General features: G+C 39.3%; 1 long non-coding RNA gene across 1 annotated transcript; it reads left to right on the forward strand.

Annotated features, from left to right (window-relative positions):
* Nucleotides 1–3,833: 3,833 nt before the first annotated feature.
* On the forward strand, nt 3,834–6,482 carry LOC105545905. The gene is made up of 2 exons (XR_001007016.1): nt 3,834–5,082; nt 6,176–6,482. It is a non-coding gene; the product is annotated as an uncharacterized LOC105545905 (long non-coding RNA).
* Nucleotides 6,483–9,162: the final 2,680 nt, after the last annotated feature.

Below are 9,162 nucleotides of genomic sequence, written 5' to 3' on the forward strand. Positions count from 1 at the left end.
ACATACTGTATATCATTGAGGCTGAACATGGAGGCAATTCTTCACATTGATTTTTGTATGAAAGATGACATTAATGCAGCAGAAGGAAATTTCTTCCTTCTTAGGACCTATCCTTACCTCTTGAGGTTGACAATCTGATTATTATTCTGGAAGTAAAGGTCAGATCCTTGGCAGTACATGTTCCCTCAACTTCTCTCATAAAGATTGGCATTCAGCTTTAACAGTACCTCATTCATACATGCTGTAGACATCACAATCTGGACTTCTAACTACTACAAAATTATGCTACAACTTTAGTAATGGCATGGATAACCCACCAGGAACCTTTTCATTTTACCATTCCTTGATATTTAGACTCCACAGACGTCAGCTTCATTTCATATCAGAAATAAGTAGAACACCAGTTAGTCTCTTTCTTTCCATCAAGTGGACCTGTTGAAATTCTATAGCTGGTAATCTCAGTTCCATTCTGGCCAGTTGGACCCGTTGTCCCATACTGTTTCTCCTTATCGATCTGAGGTTTGCCAGAATCCTCTATTCTGGGGTACTGTTGGAGAAAGTCCACAAATGGAGCAAATCTGGGCCACTGCAGATTTCAGTCCCACGTGACTAAATTATGATCAGATCATAAGAATTAGTCTGCAACACTTACATTGATTAAAAAGTTTATAAGTATCAATAAACTATGCTCTCATTTTTGGTATTTCAAGTCATTTTTATTACTAAGTTGCTGACAGGGTAACCTATTTTTTTAAATGCCTCATGCACACATGTATCATTGTCCATCAGAATCAAAGACAGAATGTGTATATAATATTGAAAAATGGAAAGATGCCTGCTGAACATGGTATTTTAGATTAGCTACTTTTGCAAAGTGTGTACCCCTGGACCATCTGCACTAGAATAACCTGGAATGCTTGTTAAAATGAAAATTTTCATCTGGGCATGGTAGCTCATGCCTGTAATCCCAGCACTTTGGGAGGCTGAGGTGGGCAGATCAGAGGTCAGGAGATGAGACCATCCTGGCTAACACGATGAAACCCCATCTCTACTAAAAATACAAAAAATTAGCCAGGTGTGGTGGCACATGCCTGTAGTCCCAGCTACTTGGGAGGCTGAGGCAGGAGAATCCCTCGAACCCAGGAGGCGGAGGTTGCAGTGAGCCAAGATCATGCCACTGCACTCCAGCCTGGCGACAAAGTGAGATTCTGTCTCAAAGAAAAAAAATAAAAAGAAAAAGAAAAGAAAAAAAAGAAAGAGCAAGGGATGCCTTAACCAGAAAAATGATATTTATTTTTTCATTTTCAGCAAACGTCATACTTAAAGGGGTAATGCAAGCATTTATTTTAAGCTAGTGGAACTCATACATATTACTGCTACTATTCAAAATTGAACTGGAAGTTTTAATTAGAACAGTAAGAGAGGGAAAAGACATGAAAAGTAAATGTACCGACTTGATACTACCTGACTTCAAGGCTTACTAAAAAGCTACAAGACAGTGTGGTATAAGCCAAAGAATAAATAAATAGATCAGTGGAACAGAATAAGGAGTCCAGAAATAGAACCACACAGACATAGTCAATTCTTTTGAAAAAGGTGCAAAGGCAATCCAAAGGAGAAACGATAATATTTTCAATAAAAGGGGCTGGCATAGCAGGACATCCGGAAGCAAAAAAAAAAAAAAAAAAAAGAAAAAAAAATGTAGACACAAACTCTATACCCTTCACAAAAATTAACTCAAAATGATAACAGACCTAAATGTAAAACACAAAATTATAAAACCTATAGGATATAACAGAAAAAAACTAGATGACCTTGAATTTGATGGTTACTTTTTAATAGAATACCAAAAGCATCATCCATAAAATAAAAAATGGATAGGTTGGGCTTCATGAAAATTGGAAACTTCTGCACTGCAAAATACCTCATTAAGAGAATGAAAACACAAGCCACAGACTTTGATAACATTTTTGCAAAACACGTATGTGATAAAGGACTGTTACCCAAATCAAACCCTTAAAACTGAATAATATGAAACAAACAACCCAACTTTTAAAATGAGCAAAAAATGTCAACAGATATCTCACTAAAGGAGATATATAGATGGCAATTAAGCATATGAAAAGGTGTTCAACATCATTTGTCATTAGGGAATTGCAAATTAAAATAACAACAAAATACTACTACATACCTATTAGGATGGCCAAAACAATACACCGACAACAACAAATGCTGCCAAGGGTGTGGAGAAACTGGAATTCTTTTTCTCTGCTGCCACGTGGGAATGCAGAATGGTACAGCCACTTTGGGAAGCAGTTTGGCAGTTTCTTACAAAACTAAACATAGTCTTACCATGTGGTTCAACAATTTTACTCCAGTAAAAAGATCAGTGATTGCCAGGGGTTGGGGGAAGGGAGGGATGATAGAGCACAGAGGATTTTGATAGCAGTAAAACTATTCTGTATGACACTGTAATGGTGGATACCTGTCATTATACATTTGTCCCAACCCATAAATTCCACAGCCCCAAGAGTGAATCCTAAACTATGGACTAGGTGATAATGATGGGTTCATCAGTTATAACATACGTGCCACTGTGGTGCAGGATGTCGATAGCCAGGGAGGTTATGTGTGTGGGGATAGGGATAGATGGGAACTTTGTACTTTCTGCTTAGTTCTGCTGTGAACCTAAAATTGCTCTAAAAATTAAAATTCATTAATTTTTTTAAAAGTAGGGACAAAGTCTTCCCTGGAACCTATCACAAGACATGCCTATGACATGCTTTTGGTGTCTACATATCAAGCCAGCTTTTTTCCACTTAATTAACATCTCATATTCATTCAACAATTATTAATAAAATACCTACCATGTGATAGGCATTGTTCTAGGTACTAGGAATAAAGTAGCAAATGAAGCAGATATTTAAAAACTCAGATATTTCACATCTGGGAATCTGAATAAATTACATGCAATACAAAAAATTCTTATACTGAAATAATTCCAGTGTTATTTATAATAGTGAAAACTTGAAAATATGCTACATAATAGTGGGAATACTTCAGTAAATTATGACACATGAACTCAATTGCATATTATACAGCTATTAAAAATACAGTCAATAATAAGATATAAAAATGTCTGCGTTGTAATGTTAAGCATAAAAGAGTAACAGAAGATATGGTAAGAATGTAGATAAGGTATAATAGAATGAGTCATTACATGAATATGTTAACAATATTAATCCTTTGTTAATGAAACTATTGGTGGGGGATTTGTACTCCCAAATTTTCATAAAGAGCGTGTGTTATTTTTATAATGGAAAGTGTCCCAATAAACTATTTTTAAGCCTAGACACTTAATATTTGAATTGACTAGCCAAATCTTCATGCTTTTAATATCACAAGTATGTATCTAATAATTGCTGAAGCCAGAATTTACTTCGTGTGCAGTCAGCCACACCTCGCTATACCTGTCAAACCACCTCAATTATCCACTCCAATTGTCATGCCTCTCGTGGGTTAGTTGTAAGTGGAACACAACTCTAGCATGAGATTGTGATTTAAAAGAGCATATCCAGTATTTTGTTGATTTGACTGAAAATATATTTCTTTTTCAAGGTTTTTACCTGTCAGTGAGGCATTTGAATTGGGACATTCTCTTGTTTCTGAAATCTGATAAAATTTTGACCTTAGAATATTTATTGGTAATATTTATTCATTCCCAAAAATAGTTCTTAGCATATCCTATATGTCAGGCATTACTATAGAGCTGGGGCTAGAAAAATGAATAAGATTGGGTTCCTGCCCCCAGCCCAGGCTCATATTGTAGTAAAGGGAAACAGATATCAACACTAGATGACATGGAGTGTTAGGGGCGCTCTGGTAGAAGTCTGCAGAGAGTGCAATGGGCGTCCAAATGAGGAAGTGATCACTTGCACAAGAATAGGAGGCCTGGTTGGAAAGGTTTCTCTGAATAGGATGACATTTGATCTGTGTTTTGAAGGGCATAATTGGCAAGGTAAGTAATCCAATTAAAGGAGGTTGCCTCAGCTAAAGCACCATATGCTCAAAGTTGTAGGTCATTTGAAAGTTTGAGTTCAGATGCAGTAGGGGTAAGGTAAGTATCCAACAGAACTTTCTACAATGATGGTAATGTTCTATATCGTCACGGTCCAATACGGTAGCCACTAGCCACATTTGGCTAGTACAATTGAAGAATTGAATCTTAACTTTCATTTAATTCTAGCTAATTTAAATTTAAATAGCTTCAACAGTTAGTGGCTACCATATTGAACAGTGCAGGTTTAGAGATAAATAGAGGCCAGTTGCAGGAGAGTCTTGCAATGCATTGAGGAGGACTGAATTTTCTTCTGCAGGGCCTTCTGTGGCCTGCAGAAAGGGCTGTACACAGGCAGTACTATTATCAGCTTTACCTGTGGGAGTGCCCCAGCCTGGAAGCAGATAATACAGTTAGGAGATTCCCATAACCTGCCTGAGTGAGAGCATTAGTAATTAAGGTAGGAAATGGATGTGAGGCTTGCTGAGAAGGGCTGGGCAGGCTTGTGACAGGTCTGTGTGTGAGGGGAGAGGGAGTGGGGGAAATGGGATCAGGTTTGAGCCAGCTATTAAATCAATGCCAATTCATCCCATAAAGAATGCAGAGAGTGGGACAGGTTTGGAGAGTGTAAGGAACATGGTTGTGCTGTCACCAAGCACGCATAGAGAAGCAGGTACAGGCCGAGGTAAACAGCCTCGATGATTCAGCGGGATTGGGGTGCAAGTACACAGCCCCATGTCTTATACAATCATAGCCATGTAGACACAACATAAAGAAGCTCCCCACCTGGCTCTCAGCCACTAATGTTTGTGTAGTGTATAAATGTAACACAGACCCTGTGAAGGGGCTGCTGAACAAAGCCATGTCTCATTTACCTGCTGTCTCTTGAGTGTTCTTCCAGTTCCCTGCCCCACATCCACCCACTGTCCTCAGACCTCAGCTGGGGCTGGACCCCAACCCTAAGTATGACAGAGGGAAGATGAGCGTTAGAGATCATGATCCTGAAGTGCCGACGAGAAATTCAGGTGACTTACTTCCTTCCTTCCTTCCTTCCTTCCTTCCTTCCTTCCTTCCTTCCTTCTTTTTGAGATGGAGTCTCCCACTCTGTCTCCCAGGCTGGAGTGCAGTGGCGTGATCTTGGCTCACCGCAACCTCCGTCTCCCAGGTTCAACTGATTCTCCTTCTTCAACTTCCTGAGTAGCTGGGATTACAGGCACACACCATCACACCTGGCTAATTTTTGTATTTTTAGTAGAGATGGGGTTTCTGTATGTTGGCCAGGGTGATCTCGAACTCCTAGCCTCAGGTGATCCACCCACCTAGGCTTCCCAAAGTGCTGGGATTATAGGCATGATCCACTGCACCAGACCGCTTATCACTTATCTTTCTACTTGCATTGTGCCAAGAGGAAACTGACAGTTTAGCCCTCCTCAACTGAGAGACAATTGAATTAAAATAATCTGATGGCATCTCTGGCATTTATTCAGCCATAAGAAAACAGCTGCTAAAAGTGGAATGCAGCTTTTTTAGAATTTCAGCAAAGGTGGAAGGAGATCCAAAAAATTCCTTCTTAGCTGGGTGCGGTGGCTCATGCCTGTAATGTCAGTGCTTTGGGAGGGCGAGGTGGGGGATCACTTGAGGCCAGGAGTTTGAGACCAGCCTGGGCAATATGGTGAAGCCCTGTCTCTACTGATAATACAATTATTAGCCGGGCATGGTGGCCTGTGTCTGTAATCCCAGCTACTTGGGAGGCTGAGACACGAGAATCACTGGAACCTGGGAGGTGGAGGTTGCAGTGAGATCGTACGACTCCACTCCAGCCTGGGCAACAGAGTGAGACTCTCTCAAAAAAATAAATAAATAAATAAATAATAATAAAAAATAAATTCCTCCCCACAAAATTGAGGACTTATGGACTATAGAGAAAGGCAGTTTTCTTGATGATTGAGAAAACAGTATGACTTTAATAAGGGTTTAGACGGTCCCAAATTAAAATTTGTCCTTGGGATTCATGCCGTAATGCTCCCCATAGTGAGAGGGAATCATAAAGATGAAATTCAAACTGGAGCCCAGTCACCACCCCCCATACCCACCTCCACTACCTGCTCTCCCAAGAAGCCTGCAAACCTAGAGGTCAGCTCAGTGGCCACCTTCTGAAGCCCAGGGCACCACTGGAAGCTGCCTAGTTTGAGGCACAGAGGGAAGAGGAAGAGACTGAGAACAACACCCCTTTTCCTGAGGAATGCATATAAGGGTGCTTGGGGGCAGACTGGGGATACTAAGGCAGAAGAGCCAAAGCTGGAGTCAAAGGAAGCTCTTCTTCTGAAACCTGTAATTTCAATGTCTTTTCCTTTCCCTTCAAAATTGTAATTTCCCTCTGAAATCATTCTAACCTTTTAGTAAAGACATTTAAAGATGTTTAAAATTTCTCCCCCCACCCCCCTTTTTAACCCACTCACTTCTGTACTCACCTCTTTAACACTAATGGTCAACTGTGACTATTACATCCCAGGCTCTCTTCTTAGGTGTGGGGAACCCAACAAGGTATGTTCCCTGTCTTCAAAGAGCTATAGTCTAGTGGGAGAGACAGACAAGAAAATAGACTTCCATAGAGTATTGAGAGCTTTGTCAGGTGTAAGTAGTGGGGGAATGGAGAAATGGGGAGTTACTGCTTAATAAGTATGAAGTTTCTTTTTGGGGTGGTGAAAATGTTTTAGAACTAGTTAGAGGTAAAAATTTAGGACCCTAAACCCAATATTGCAGGTCAGAGACAGTTTCATAGGAGAGATGGCTTCTGAAGACATGGAGGAATTAATCAGATGAAGAGGAAAGGGGACATTCAGAGATAGATGGAGTAACCTCTAGGCAAAGGTCTGGAGGCCAGATAAAACTGGAAGTTAATTCAACATGGCCAGAGAATGGCAACAGTGCGGTCTGCTGGGAGAGGAGATGCAGTTGTGAGAGCTGAGGTTGACATAAAGGGCTTTGTATACCATGCCAAGGAGTCTGGACTTACCCAGAGACCACTGAGAAACCTTTACGAGGTGTCGAGCAGGGAATGACACGATCAGATTTCTATTTCAGATTTCTATATCAGATTTCTATTGAAAGATGAGTATAGGCAAATAATTGGGGGAGTACAACACTGGAGGCAGGGAGCTCAATTAGTTGTTTATTGCAGTCATCTAAGCAAGAAAAGACAGTTGCTTTAATGAATGTGGAAGAAGTGGGAATGGAGAAAGCAAGTTGGTTCAAGAAAAGTTAATAAAGACTTAGTCATTAGTTAACGATTGGTAGATGGTGGGTGAGCAAAAGACAGGGAGATATTCACCTTTAAGAAAAGCTACACAGTGACATTTTCCACATATACAAAATAGATTAGTAGCACATTATCAGAGTTGCTCATGGTGGGCTGCCAATGCATTGCTGATATGCTGTCCTTCACCCTGTAGAGTTGAGAATCATTGCCACACATGCTACAGTAGCGAAGATGTTGATGCTTTCAATCCTGTTTTCCTAATTAGGACCATGTGGTATGCATATGAAGTTGCACCTGGTTTATAATTCTAAGAAAGAAGAACCACTATTGCCCCCACTTTTTATAGAAGCTTGATGATTATAGTAGAAATCACTGATTCTTTTTTTTTTTCATTTTTGTGCTCTTATAATTTTGATTTCTTTTGTAACATATAAAAAATCCCTATGCTTGTTTATCTTCCTTAAATGCCTCAATTACCCTCCCTGATTTAGGTTGTGAAAATCCGATGCTAAGGTCCCTTATTTCTCCACTGACTGATTCATGCGATGGAGAAAGAGATGGAAAATGAAGAATTAAGGCTTTCTTTCATCATTCATCTTACCTTTACAGATTCTTGGCCAGGTGCTGTGGCTCATGCCTATAATCCCCAGCATTTGGGGAGGCCAAGGTGGGAGGATCATTTGAGCCGACGAGTTGGAGATCAGCCTGAGCAATGTAGCAAGACTTTGTCTCTACAAAAAAATTTAAAAATTCACCAGGTGTGGTGGTGCATACCTGTAGTCCCAGCTACTCAGAAGGCTGAGGCAGGGGGATCCTTTCAGCCCAGGAGTTCAAGGCTGCAGTGAGCTATGATTCACACCACTGCACTCCAGCCTAGGCAACAAAGAAAGAATCTGTCTCTTAAAAAAGAGAAGAAAAAAGAAAAAGATTCTTGATAATTACAAAGAAAAGTAGATTTTTAAGGGTCAGACAGGACCCTTCAACTCAGGAAGCTATGCTATGTTTGTATCAGGAAACGAAACTATCTTCTTTTTTTTCTGCCTTTTTGTATCTGTGCCCATGTAAGTAACATCTGAAAAAGAATCTGCATGGAGAAGATGGTTAAGGAATAATCTTGGGATCCTCCTGACTAAAAGGATATGGGAAAGTACATGAAAATAGCTCATGCTTATCCTAAGAGAAATGGAAATAAGGGTGACTTGCATTGTCTTGCTTGTTCCAAAATTTCTTTCTCATTATTGACCTGAAAACTCAACTTCCCTCTCCATTATCAAGCCTTTTTGTGGAGAAGGAAAGATAAACTGGAAAAGGAGATTGTCAGCTAATTCTAGGACTCTGACTTTCACAGTTTCAAAATCAATGCACTACATATAATATACAGGTTGTGTTTTTTTTGCAATAGGAGAACTGTTGTGAAGCATATGGATAATAATGGAGAAGGACAAGGAAAACAAAGTGAATAACAGTATTTTTTTAACTTTTCAGGATTTTTTTAGAAATACAGCTCTATTTTAATGCTTAACATCCACAAAGCACAACTAAAAGTAGAGAAGTTCTACATTATTGAGCCTTTATTTTTTATGATAAAACATATACATTGACAAGTCAATGTAACACATATGTATTATATATGTGTATGTATATATACATATGTATTATATATGTGTATGTATATATACATATGTGTATGTATATATGTATATATGCATGTGTGTATATATGCATATGTGTGTGTATATGTATATATGCATATGTGTATATGTATATATGCATGTGTATATGTGTATATACATGCGTGTATATGTATATATGCATGTGTATATGTGTATATACATGCGTGTATATG

Source organism: Mandrillus leucophaeus, unplaced genomic scaffold, assembly GCF_000951045.1.
Source record: "Mandrillus leucophaeus isolate KB7577 unplaced genomic scaffold, Mleu.le_1.0 Scaffold1092, whole genome shotgun sequence".
Classification (NCBI taxonomy): domain Eukaryota; kingdom Metazoa; phylum Chordata; class Mammalia; order Primates; family Cercopithecidae; genus Mandrillus; species Mandrillus leucophaeus.